The sequence below is a fragment of the Meles meles genome, chromosome 11 (genome assembly GCF_922984935.1).
Source record: "Meles meles chromosome 11, mMelMel3.1 paternal haplotype, whole genome shotgun sequence".
Classification (NCBI taxonomy): domain Eukaryota; kingdom Metazoa; phylum Chordata; class Mammalia; order Carnivora; family Mustelidae; genus Meles; species Meles meles.
Genome location: NC_060076.1, coordinates 75575057 through 75589083, shown reverse-complemented (window position 1 = coordinate 75589083; position 14027 = coordinate 75575057). Strand labels below are relative to the sequence as shown.

The following is a 14027-nucleotide window of genomic DNA, read 5'->3' as shown; positions in this document are numbered from 1 at the left end:
TCAGTTTATAATCACAAGTTGGCCTCACACTGTGCCCTAAACTTGTACCACTTGTCTGATCTGAAAAACCCAAGTCTAGATTTTTTTAAGGTGATTCTGATTTAGAACCAGGAAGAAAAAAAGGCAAATTCTTACTGGAGAAATACACATTTATCCTGTCCTCCTGGTGTTCTGAAAGAAGCTTGAAACATGAGCTGACATTAAAAACTCAGAAGTCGGGGCGCCTGGGTGGCTCAGTCGTTTAGACCGCTGCCTTCCGCTCGGGTCATGGTCTCGGGGTCCTGGGATCGAGTCCCGCATCGGGCTCTCTGCTCTGCGGGGAGCCTGCTTCCCTCTCACTCTCTCTGCCTGCCTCTCTGCCTGCTTGTGATCTCTCTCTGTCAGATAAATAAATAAAATCTTTAAAAAAAACAAAAAACAAAAAACAAAAAAAAAACCTCAGAAGTCACATGAGGAAACAAGACATCATGAGCAAAAATTACGAGAAACAACAAGTGGCAAAATCAGATGCACAGAAGCTGAAGATACTGGAATTTTTAGTTACAGAATATAAAATAAGAATATACGATATTTCTAAAGAAATTCCAGGAAATATTAGAAGTATGTGCAAAAAATGAAAAACTATCAAACTTGGATAGGCAGATTTGAAGAGAGAAAAGAAAAAAAGAAAAGAGAGAAGGAGGAAGAGAAGGAAAAAAGAAAAAGGAAGGAAGGAAAGAAATCCAAGCACAAAAATGTAATAATTAAAATGTAGAATTCAGGGATGCCTGGGTGCCTCAGTAGGTTAAGTGTGTGCCTTCAGCTCAGGTCCTGATCCCAGGGTCCTGGCATCTAGCCCCACATCTGGCTCCTTGCTCAATGGGGAGCCTGCTTCTCCCTCTGCTTGCTGTTCCTCCTGCTTGTGCTCTCTCTCCCTTTCCCTCTGGCAAATTAATAAATAAAATCTTTTTTAGAAATGTAGAATTCAATTGATGGATTATATGGCATGCAGTGGGAGAGCTAGAAATTGAGCTGAAGGTTATATGCAGAATGCAAATGTTTACAAATTTGACAAGACATTGATCTTCCCAAGTAACATAACATTTAACAAAATTTTAATAAGAGGGGCGCCTGGGTGGCTCAGTGGGCTAAAGCCTCTGTCTTTCACTCAGGTCATGATCCCAGGGTCTTGGGATCGAGCCCCACATCGGACTCTCTGCTTGGCAGGGAGCCTGCTTCCTCCTCCCTCTCTCTCTCTCTCTCTCTCTATGCCTGCCTCTCTCCCTACTTGTGATCTCTGTCAAATAAATAAATAAAATTTTAAAAAAATTTTAATAAGAAAATTTCAGAGAGAATTTTTGGAGGAAATTGAGAAAACATTCTAAATATAGCGCAGAAAAATGGAACAGGAAAGAATGGAGAATAAAATGTTTAAGAATAAAATGAAGCACTTCTTTTATTTAATAGAAATATAATAGAGAAATGTGATGTTAACACAAGAATTGGCAGACACATTAATGTAATAGAATGGGTAGATATTCTACATATTCTGATGAGGAGGAAAGTTTACTATCTAATAAAGCTTCTAGACCAACAAGATACTATTTAGAGGGCGCCTGGGTGGCTCAGTGGGTTAAGCCACTGCCTTCGGCTCAGGTCATGATCTCGGGGTCCTGGGATCGAGTCCCGCATGGGGCTCTCGGCTCAGCGGGGAGCCTGCTTCCCTCTCTCTCTCTGCCTGCCTCTCTATCTACTTGTGATCTCTCTCTGTCAAATAAATAAATTTTAAAAAATCTTAAAAAAAAGATACTATTTAGAAACATACCTAATACTATCTAGCAAATGGTATTAGAAGACTGGCCCAGCTCACAGAAGTCATTCCAAATCATCACTTTACACTAGTGACTGAAATAAGTGAGAATGGATTTTTCCTTCTTGCATCTTTAACATCGAATCTCTTTTCCCTAGTAGCCAATGAAATGAATGACCAAAACCTGAGAAAAGTGAAAACATCCACAGCTCTTCAACAACAAACCCCCAAAAAGCAAAGGTCATTGAATATAATACACTTAAAACACCTTTGAAAGGAAATAAATAGATTCTGGAGCCAAGAAGGGTCAGTATGACTTGGTTCCCAGTCCCACCCGCAGCCCCAGGATTGGTGCTGGCAACAAAATGCTGAGAATTCTCAGCAATTCCTAAAAATTTGAAGAGCAAAATGATTTCTGCACAATGAGTTTGCAAATAAGATGACTATTTCTTTGAAAAGATAAGAAAAAGGAAGGCAAAAAACTAAATACTAACAGCAGATAGTTTGGGGTGTTAAGAATACAGGTAATTGTATTTTCTTAGTACATTTTTAGTTTCCAAAGAATAAAATCATAAGAGTTAATTAGGAAAACACATTTTAAAATAGAAAAAGTGGACGAATATTAAGTTCAGGGCTTTTGATGCTTTTTTAAAACTAATAACAATGGAAGAAAACATAAAGGAGATTAATATAACTAAATAGTTTTTATAAATCCGAACATGGGAGTTTTAATGTAAATGGCAACCTGGAAAAATGCTTACAATGGCTGTAATGGAAAGTTAGTACCCCTTTATCAAGAGCTCTTAAAAAGAAATAAAACCTCTGAAATATGAACATATATTTCACAGAAGAGAAGCATATAATAAACTTGGGATAAACAAATGTTCTATTGGGACCCTTGGGTGGGTCAGTCTGAAGGCTTATTCTTCAGCTAAAATCATGATCCTGGGATCCTGGGATTGAGCTCTGCTTTATAGGCTCCCTGCTCAGCGGGAAGCCTGCTTCTCTCCCTCTGCCCTTCCCCCTGCTCATGCTCTCTCTCACTCTCTCAAATAAATAAATAAAATCTTTAAAAATTTTTTCTATTAAATGTTTAACTCTGCTATCAAAGAGTAGCAAATCAAAATGGTGAAGTATAACCTAATTCTAAGAAGCAAAAAAATTTTATTTAAAATTATAATAATGCTCAATGCCAGTAAAATGAGGTTTGATTGACATTTTTACATTCTGCTGGGATACATACTGTTACCACTTTCTAGAAAGCTATTTTGCAATATTTATGTTCATGCCCTTGATCCAGTAATTCTACCTCTAGGTCTCTATCCTAAGACTTTTCATCATATAACATATAATAACAAACATGCAGAAACCATCCAAATATCTGTTAGTGAGTTTGTACATATATTTTATGCAACCATTAAAAGTTATTCATTCAAGGGATATTTAAGGAATTGAGAATATCCTTTCAATGCAGTCAATGAAAATAAAAACTACAAAACTATCCTAGTGAGCATGGTTCTATTTAAATTATTTTTTTAATATATAGAAAAAAGACTGAAAGAAATATATCACATGTGAACAGTGCTCCTCATAGGGTAGTAGAATTAAGGGCCATTTTTTTTTATCTAATTCTATATGTTTTAATTTTTTAAAATGTACATTGTCTTATATTTTAAAAATAAGCATTGTGGGGCACTTGAGTGGTGAAGTCAGTTAAACATCTGACTCTTTCAGCTCAGTTCGTGAACTCAAGGTCCTGAGCTTGAACCCTGCATTGGACTCCATGTTCAATGTGGAGTCTTCTTGTCCCTCTCCCTCCCCCTGCTGCTCTTGCTTTCTCTGTTTCTCAAATAAATAAATAAAACCTTTAAAAAAATTAAAGAATAAATAAAATAAAAATAAGTGTTGTATTTAAAAATCCCTCTGGGTTTAAGAGTCAATTTTCAACAAATATAGAAGAAATAAAATACAATATAGATATAATAATGTAATATCTACAGAGAAAAGAACTGTGTTGTCTTAAAAGAATAAAATCTTTGTTACAAAAAACACTATGCCCTCAATAGAACTTGAATGGAAAATGTACACATGACGAAATGCAAAGAGCTAACATATGAATCAAGATAAAACCAAGTAATGAAAAACAGGAGTATTAAAGGAATCATGCAACATCTTTTTCTCCCTATCAAATCAGTGATGCTCAATTTGTCCTCAGCCCTCAACTCTCCACCCCATTCCAAACAACAGAGTGACTGGCCAGAGTATCATGAGCAGGCATTCTCTTCTACCATTGATGTAATCCTTGAAATCATCTGGAAATGTGAATCAAGATTTCACGGTATTGGGGGCGCCTGGGTGGCTCAGTGGGTTAAAGCCTCTGCCTTCAGCTCAGGTCATGATCTCAGGGTGGGTCCTGGGATCAAGCCCAGCATCTGGCTCTCTGCTCAGCAGGGAGCCTGCTTCCTCCTCTCTCTCTGCCTGCCTCTCTGCTGACTTGTGATCTCTGTCTGTCAAATACATAAATAAATAAAATCTTAAAAAAAAAAGATTTCACGGGATTTTCCTGTGGTTGGTTAGACCCAGAAATCTCCCTTTGGATATTCTAGCCTAAATACATAGTCATAAAAAATACATGTATAAAAATTCATAGGAATCTCTATGCAGAAACATCACTGGGGCTGTATTTACTTTCTAATATTAGAAATGTTAACTATTCAACATTTGAGGGATGGATAATAAATTTTGGAAACACTAAACTGATTTTAGTCACAAGTTTTCAATAATGTAGGACATTGTTTTCTAAAATGTTAAAGGCAAGAAATTTAAAACTATTAAAAACAAACCTGTGCATTAAAAACAGTTAGAAGCAAATATATGCAAATAGTAATACCTAAAACAAAGAAACAGGGAAAATACACTGGAATTTTTCTAAACCAAAGGATTAATATTATAGAGTGAGCGAAGGTGAAATTTGAAACTAGCAACAGGGAACATTTTGGAAATCCCTGCCAAGACTTCATTTCTAGTTTTATCTTTCCATTTAATGTTGACATACGTCAAAATTGTCCAAGGACAAGGATTCAAAAAATGAGGTAATTCAGAGAAACTACAGCCTGCTACCAACTTATTTAAGAAATGTTGGCCTTCTTAATTTACTCATACACTTTGCCAATCAGAATTCAATTTGATGAGGTTTTTACTGGCCAGCTGCAACCGTTTTTTGTTTTGTTTTGTTTTGGTTTTTGATTTTGGTTTGTTTGTTTTTTAATCACAAAGGGCTATGCTCCATGGTGTGTTTTTCTACCAAACAAGCTATTACACAATTCACAGCCTGCTGACTTGGGAGAATTCAGGGTATCCCCCAAAATTATTTTGTGTATTGTGCCAGATCCTGCAAGTGCAAAAGGTAGTTTTTGCACTTGCAGGATCTGCTTTAAAAGTTGCTTATGGAGACAAGGTTATCATTCTAAAACTACAGGGAAATTGGGGTGCCTGGGTAGCTCAGTGGGTTAAAGCCTCTGCCTTTGGCTCAGGTCATGATTCCAGGGTCCTGGGATTGAGCCCTGCATGGGGCTTTCTTCTCAGGGGGAAGCTGGTTTCCCTTCCTCTCTCTCTGCCTACTTGTGATCTCTGTCTGTCAAATAAATAAATAAAATCTTTAAAAAAAATAAAAAAGAAATACTTGGAAATAAACAGTATATGCTACAGGCATTCAGGAAAGGGGATAATCAGTATAGGCTGAAACACAGTGGCATTTATTGAGCACATACTAAATACCAGTCACTGAGAGTTGTGTGTGTTTTTTTTTTAAATAAACGTTCTCTTAATTTTCATTACAGCTCTTCCTGATAATCATTATGATTATAAGTAAGGTAAGTGGGGCTCAGAAAATGTATAACTTTCCTAAATCCACATAACTAATGAGCAGGCTTATGTGATTTCATTTTTTCTCCTGCTACTTAAAGAACACTTCACAGAGAAAGTTTTGCGGGGGAAGGTGGGGGGAGAAAAGGAATAACATTTCAACATGTAAAAGGATAGATATTCTATAAATAAATTATAATCCATCCAGTACTCCCTCCTCAAAATAAGTTGATCAGTGACTGTAGTCAATTTAGTAGAATATTTTTCTCCTTATAAAGTGGAAAAGCTGAGGTATCAAAAACAACCACAGTTTTAATTAAGCAATATCTAGTTTCTCAATGACTCTTTCCAAAAACACAATATTAAACTGATTCCTATCCCTTGTGGTTTATGAAATTATAAGGAAGGGAGTGAATTGAAGTGATGATGTTTCAAACAGATGCTTGAGAAAATATCAAACTCCCATTTCACATCGCACTCCTCATTTGCCATGTTTTTAACACATTATCACATCTAAGTACTATTCAGTTAGACTTTCCCAGGCTGGTAACATTGGGAAATTTTATTTTTTTTTATGGACACCGAAATACAAATTTAATAAAGTGTTCATGTATCTCAATAAATTGTTCTTATTTTGATTTTTCCTCCCATCTTATTTTCCAGCTAAAATCCTTTATTAAACTTCAGAGAACAACCTACTTTAATATTAAATGTGTATGGGAAACTTTGTTTAAAAAGCAAATAAAAAGTTGAAGAAAAGGCGGCAGGTTCTTTCCATAGGGAGCGGTCTTGATAAAAATCCAGGAGTTTATCCAGGATTTTTATCCAGGAGTTTATCCAGGAGTTGTTTATGCCTGGACTTCAGTGCCCGTTGGTCCCCACACTGGGCAAGACTCACCAGACTACCTTGGCATGTCCACAAATCAGAAAAAGACTCAAACTCGAGGAGCAAAAATGTGTCACCCTCCAAATCATCTCACCTCAGAAATAGGCCAGCACTGCTCTCCACGAAGCTTCTTTCTAAATGTTTCCTGCAGGGTGTGGAAGCTGTAGCTGCTGCCCTGAGAGATCAGACACCTTATCTGAAGCCTTTCCCACCCCCCATATGAGCCTTCATGTTACTGAAGTCAAACTGTTAGGGTCTGTGATCCAAAGAATGAGACCAACACAAAGCAAAAGTCAAGCAAAGCTTTATTTCACGCCAAGCATCAAAAATCAAACTGACCAGTTGGGGCCATCTCTTATAAAGAGGGGACGACGACCAGGACATCGACCCCTATGACTATACTCCAGACTCCGCTATCCGACGACTATGCTCCCGACAACTCCCCTACCCGGCGAGGCCGTTCCATGACAACCACAAAGACCACTACGACCATGACTACTACACTTCCCAGCCTCACAGACTAACCTTTTATAGAGGTGGGGTTGAGCCTGGCCCACACACAGGTGGCCAATGAGATTGCAACACACAGGGAAAACTGCACAGTCATGCTAGGTGGGCAATACGGGTGACCAATTGAATTACTCAATTAATTTGAGTAATTAATGTAAGTAATAAGTAATATGTAAGTAATATGGAGTAATATGGAGTAAGTAATATGGAGAATCTCCATAGCAAATATATGCATGCCCCACTGATTGAATGTCTCCATCCATCCTGGCCCGCCCCTATATCCAGGGTTTGCAAGTAAGTTACTCTGGCTAACCAGGCCCTTACAAAACCCCCTCTGTCTCTATGGAATCCTGTGAGTCTGAGTGCCTTCCCATAGTGCCATTGGCTACCAGTCATCCTACAGTGGTGGGTGGGCATTTCCTCCCCCAAAGTGTGGGAGCATGAGAGCTACTGAAAAGATAGTCATTTGATCTTTCCAGAATGGTGGGATAAATGCATGGTATTAACTCTTTCCATTTGATTTCATCAAATCATGATGGGAAAAGTCTCTAGTTATTTGTGATTGGCCTTGAGGTTCTGAAGGAATGAGGGAAAATGTTTTCCACATCTTTCCTTGAGTTGTGCCAGAACATTCTATGCTTGAAACTGGAAAGTCTAGCTTCTATAACTTACTGTGTGCCGGTTAGCAGGTCACTTAATGGCTCTGGGCCTCAGTTTATTCAACTGACACATGTGGATAATGAGTTCTTGATGAAACACCAAATAACATAATACAAAAACCATAGAATGCACTGTGTAAACTGATAGGTGATACATAAATGAAAGGTATATGTAAATGAGAAGCTTATCATTATAACCTGTTTCCATGCTTTTTAACTAAAGCTTTAATGGTTTAATCTGTAATCTCTGATCCATTGACAGGGAGTCCTTGAAAGCTGGAAGTTTACCAAAAAAAAAAAAAAAAGAATTACCTCTTAATAATATCTCTATTTTATTTTTTTAAAAGTTTATTTATTTGAGAGAGAGAGAATGAGAGAGAGAGAGAAGAGAAGGAGAAGAGGATGATCAGAGGGAGAAGTAGACTCCACTGAGCAGAGAGCCTGATGTGGGACTAGATCCCAGGACTCCAGGATCATGACCTGAGCTGAAGGAAGTTGCTTAACTAACTGAGCCACCCAGATGCCCTATGATCTCTATTTGAAAAAAAAAAAAAAAAAAAAAAAGAATTTCAGAGGTGCCTGGTTTCTCAGTGGGTTGAACCTCTGCCTTTGGCTCAGGTCATGATCCCAGAGTCCTGGGATCGAGCCCTGCATCAGGCTCTCTGCTCAGCAAGGAGCCTGCTTCCTGCCTCTCTGCCTATTTGTGATCTCTCTCTCTCTCTGTCAAATAATAAATAAATAAAAATCTAAAAAAAAAAAAAAAGAATTTCATACCAAAAGTCTGTGGTTCTTCAGTTTTTCAAATAGCCTCAAAATATCCAAAGAGGAATTTTGGTAAAAAGTGCACTTTAATTTTGGCTTATCAACTTTGGGGAACATCTCAATAAATCAGGCACAAATATTTATCCTTATTTCTCGGATTTCTTTTCTCTAATTTTGTCTTTATAGAAAATATATTTTCATTTCAAATTCTATCATCAATGCTTCAGTTATATCCAAGGAACATGGTTGTATAAAGGTTATGGAATATTCCTGGGTGTGGTCATTTAAAATATAGTTTCCATCATCACCTCCATGTTCTTAAGCCAAGAATAATTTCCTATAAATTTAAGAAAGCATACGATGACATCATGATCCTTATAAAGATTCTCCATGCTCAATGCTAGGCCAGGCTTCAGCTAGAAATTAACAAAGAAATGAAATACAGTGAGTCTTACATAGCCTTTGATTTTAGATTTACCACCATATATAATGGGACATAAAAGCAACAGTGCTGCTTATATGACACATTCCTTCCCACTGGGTTTACAAAATCAAAAAAGCTAAAAGAGCATATCTGGTACCGGATTACACTAGCAGAAGGGATTCTTTATGAAAACAAGGCTCAGTATAAAGTCCTTATCTTAAAATGTCCTATAAGGAAAGTTTTCATGTTGAGAAGCATGACTGAAGAACCCTTACTAAGGTTGCAAGTCATAGAAATGTGTATCTTACATAATTACTTGGAGCAAAAGAAGAAGACTAAGGCAATAGCCATGGAGATGGAGACTTCCCTCCCTGTCAGGCATGCCACCTGCAATTTTGAAGCAGGTCATGAAGGAGTTGAAAATTGCGCCATTTTCTCTACATAGGCAACTGGAAGAAATTAGCGATGTTGCTCAGTGCGGCCATTTCCTGGTTTTTATCTGTTATATACATATGGAAACATGTAACAGTGATTCCTGTATTACTTCCCCTTTTAGGAAACCAGTAAAGACAATGATAACTTCAAAATGACAAAATGTATTTTGCAAAAGTTCTTATGGGCACTGTATACAGAAATTATATTTGTGATGACTGACAACACACCTGATTTTGCTGCTTGGGATGGAAAAGCCATTAATGCTTCATTGCCTTCTGCATCTGACATAGACTGACATCAAAGATTCTATTAAAAATTCTGAAAGAAGCCTTGCATACTATTAGGAGACTTGTCAACTTCTTTACAGCTAGGGATTGGGTGGTTAAAGGGGCAGGTGGAAAACTAAAACTACTTTGGCCACAATTCTACTCTAGAAAAAGAGATTAAGAGCAGATCAATTATGATATCAGAATGGCTGTGCAAAACTGTCTTGTTTTCTCTTTCCTTCTAGAAACGTGCTAGGATTACAATGCCCCATTCGGTGGAGCTTGTTGCTTTGACCTTGAAATGTAATCAGTTGCTTTAGGTTCCAGTTCAAGCTTTGCTACCTTCCCTTTCCTTCCGACAGTTGTCAGTACTCCACACAGTGATCGCTCCTTGAGCCAGAAGAAACTGTGGACTGGAGCTTCCAACCCATGCAAGATGGACATGAGCAAGAAAATAAGCCTCTGCTGTTTTTTTTTTTTTTTTAAATTTTTTTTTTAAAGATTTTATTCATTTATTTGAAAGACAGAAATTACAAGTAGGCAGAGAGGCAGGCAGAGAGAGAGAGGAGGAAGCAGGCTCCCTGCCGAGCAAAGAGCCCGATGCGGGGCCCGATCCCAGGACCCTGGGATCATGACCTGAGCCGAAGGCAGAGGCCCCAACCCACTGAGCCACCCAGGCGCCCCAAGCCTCTGCTGTTTTAAGCTACTGAGATCTAGAAGTTCTTTGTTGCAATGTAACCTAGTTTTCACCTGACTGATTCAAGGAATCTGGCAACTTTCTATCACCAGAGTATTTCAGCAAGTAGAATTCTGCAGATAATCAGAAACTCTGCAGAGCTCTTTTCCATGTTTCTTAAACTCAGATGACCCCTAAAATTTAAATGTAGATCTGTAAGCCTTTCCTCACTGTTATAAACAGCACCCGTGATGAAAAGCTTGCCAGGGTGATCCCTTGCTTTAGGAACAAAGGAGGGAATACAATATCAATTCAACTGAAGAGCCTCTGGGAAATCCAGAATGCCGTGATCTTGATATCCATCAACCATTACCTGATAAAGAGAACTTCCAGAGTTCTGATTCCATTTATGCATCTCTCTAAGTCAGGCCTCTCAACCCTCAGCTTCTGTTACCATCAAAATAAAAAGTCACAACCATTAGGATGTTAAAGATGATCTTTGCATTCAGGAAGAGCCTTTATGTTAGAGTTGCTTTGGAGCAGATTTAATTTTTGCTTATGCTTTAATTATACAGTTTGGAACTATTTCAGTTTCTTGGGGATGGAATTAGCTTTTGCGTGAAAATATTTATGAGATAAACTATTTGTAAAGATAATGTTCTGATTTTTCCGAAGAGAATAAAATTTCAAGGCAATATATCAATAGGTGTAAAGATATCATACCAATTAATATGCTTATATGTACATCAGTTGGTAATATACATATATATACCATAGACATACATGTATTTGTATATATTAATATACTTATCAATATATGCAAAAGGCTTGATGCATGTGTTTACGTGACTCATTATGGGTGAGGAATCCATTGCTTTCATCTGATTCTCAAAGAAGTTGTTACTTATAACATTGTAACTACTTCTCTACACTAGGGGTCAACAATTCTGGCCCACAGGCCAAATGTTGCCTGCCACCTGATTTTGTAAATGAAGTTTTACTGGAACATGACTGGATTCATTTACTTACATATTATCTATGGCTGCCGCAAAGGCAGAGTTGAGTAGTTATGATAGACTATATGGCCTGCAAGCCTAAAATATAAACTACCTTTATAAAATATAAACTACCCACTTGAGAGAGAAAGTCTTCTGATTCCTGCTCTGGACTCTGCTCCGTCTACAATCAGGCACTCCTGGCTGTGAACTGAGACTAGCAAGTCTGACTCTACAAAAATCATTGCTCAATTAGAGCCAAACATTAAACCCAGAAAAAAAAAAAATCCTCACTGTTTTTTTTTTGTGTGTTTTTTTTTTTTTTCTGCAGGAAACAGATAGAAGGCAGAAGGCAATGAGACTCAGGGTTCCAAAACAGACTCTACTACTTACCAGATGTGTGAAGTTAGACCAGTTACTGAATCTCACTGTGCCTCAGTTTACTCCTCAGCAAAATGAAGAAAATATTAAGAATCCCTACCTCATAGGGATTAATATAATGCATAAATAGCACTTAGAACAGTGGTTTGCATATAATAAGAACAAGAAATGTTATTTCAAAAAACATATTATCAATGAATTAATTGGAGGAACGGCAGGGGAATTGTTGGTGCATTACCTTGAAGCTGCTTGTGTGCAAGTCATCACGCCCACATCTGTGGCTTGGAGCCAATTTGCATCCACAGCTATAAGTCTGCAACAAAGGGCCCCTGTGTGGAGCAGGGGCCAGGACCATTGCAGCTTGTCACATTTAGCTCCTGAGTGATGAAAACTAAGGGAGCATTCATTAGAAATGCTTCAGAATCCCTTTAGAACAGGACATGATTCAAAAGAGATGTCAGAAACTAACAGAGAGGGTTAGGGAGTGAGAGAAATCACCATTGAAGCCAACAGCTGAGGTATAAACAGCTTGGCAAAGAGGGAAGGAGAATATGATGAAAAGAATCAAAACTAGAATGTTTCTGGGAACCCGGTGGGGGGCTCAGTTAAGCATCTGACTCTCGATTTTGACTCAGGTCATGATCTCAGGGTCGTGGGTTCCCGCCCCAAGTCAGCCTCTGTGCTCAGCGGGCAGTCCACTTGAGATTCTCTCCCTCTGCCTCTCCGCCCCCCAAAATAAATTAATAAATCTTTAAGAAACAAAGCTAGAATGTTTCTCTTTTAGCCAGCCCGCCTTTCAGCAGGCCTACTTACTGAAACTGCCATGCCTTCTTTCTAATAGCAAAGGATTACACTACAGGAGAGAAGGAACTCAAGAGCCATGGTGGAATGACAGGAACTCATTCAAATGGCCAACACTGTGTCCATTCAAAGTTATTTTTATGAAGAGCTTTTAATCAACCGAGAAAATGTTTGAGTGAAAATGAGAACTACAGAATGTTTTATATATTTTATAATCTCCATTATGTTCTTTAAACGTTATTTTAAAATGCTCTTTAGTAAATATACATTGGGGTGCCTGGAATGACTCAGTTGGTTAAGCATCTAACTCTTGATTTGGGCTCAGGTCATGATCTCAGGGTTGTGGGATTGAGCCCCGCATCAGGCTCCGCACTCAGCGGGGAGCCTGCCTGAGATTCTTTCCCTCTCCTTCTGCCCCTCCCCTTGTACTCTCTCTCTCTAAAAAATAAATAAATCTATAAATAAATAAATATTAATTTTTTAGCCTAAAATTTTTTTGCAGCAAGGCAAAACTAAATGCTAGTGGACAGCTCAGAACCATGATTCACTCTGGGGGATGTTGGCATGGAGATTCTTATTCACCATTAACACCAAAAGCATCATGTGCAAAATTATTCTAATTAAACATTATCAAAATTAATTTTTTACCACATTGTGCTTAAAAAAAATAATAATAACCAGGGCGGTTCTGGGACACCAAAGAAACAGGCCTGGATTTCCAGCCCTGCCTATTTGTTTACAGAAGGGTTTTAGCCCTTTTTGTGTCCTGGACTCCATTGACAGGCTGGCCGACTTATGAACCTGCATCAGCCTGGGTAGCTCAGTGGGTTAAGCCGCTGCCTTTGGCTCAGGTCTTGATCTCAGGGTCCTGGGATTGAGCCCCACATCGGGCTCTCTGCTCAGCAGGGAGCCTGCTTCCTTTTCTCTCTCTCTTCCTGCTTCTCTGCCTATCTCTCTCTCTCTGTCAAATAAATAAATAAAATATAAAAAAAAAATTCATAAACATTTAAAAAAATAAAGAATAATGGCTGCAAATGAATAAAATACAACATATAGCATTGTCAAGGAAACCAATTACATAGAAATACAGGTAGTAAAATTTTTAAAAATTTGTGATATAGTAACACATTTGCTTCTTTATTAATACAGCATATAATATGATGTAGCCACTGGTCCAATAACGGCCATGGTTTTGAAGTAGTGACAGACACAAACTGCATTTTGAGATTCTGCAGTAACTTTAATGTAATATGAAAGTATGTCTTCTGCTGGTGACCAAGTCACAGGTATTACTAATACTAGGTTATTAGTTGCTATTAGTCATAGTAGAAGGAGATGCTAAATCTCCTTCTAGGGGTAGAAGTGGATATAGACATGTAATCTCTTTTCCAAGTTCACAAGCCCTTTGGATTTCCAAGGTCACAAGAGCCCCAGGTTAAGAGCCGCTACCAAGTTAAGAGCTGCTAACTGAGACTTACCTGTCCTTTTGTTAGGACAAATTGGGAAAGGAAACGTGGTAGGGGGAGGACAAGGGAGAAAGCAAAGAAAAAGACTGAGAGAGAGAGAGAGATTGAGACTA

General features: G+C 38.1%; 1 long non-coding RNA gene across 1 annotated transcript in view; it reads left to right on the top strand.

Annotated features, from left to right (window-relative positions):
* Window positions 1-6692, top strand: part of LOC123953049 — a 49773-nt gene extending 43081 nt beyond the window's left edge. Inside the window, exons 3-4 of the long non-coding RNA XR_006820801.1 lie at window positions 5629-5661; window positions 6317-6692. This is a non-coding gene — a long non-coding RNA (uncharacterized LOC123953049). The remainder of the gene's footprint in view (window positions 1-5628; window positions 5662-6316) is intronic.
* Window positions 6693-14027: the final 7335 nt, after the last annotated feature.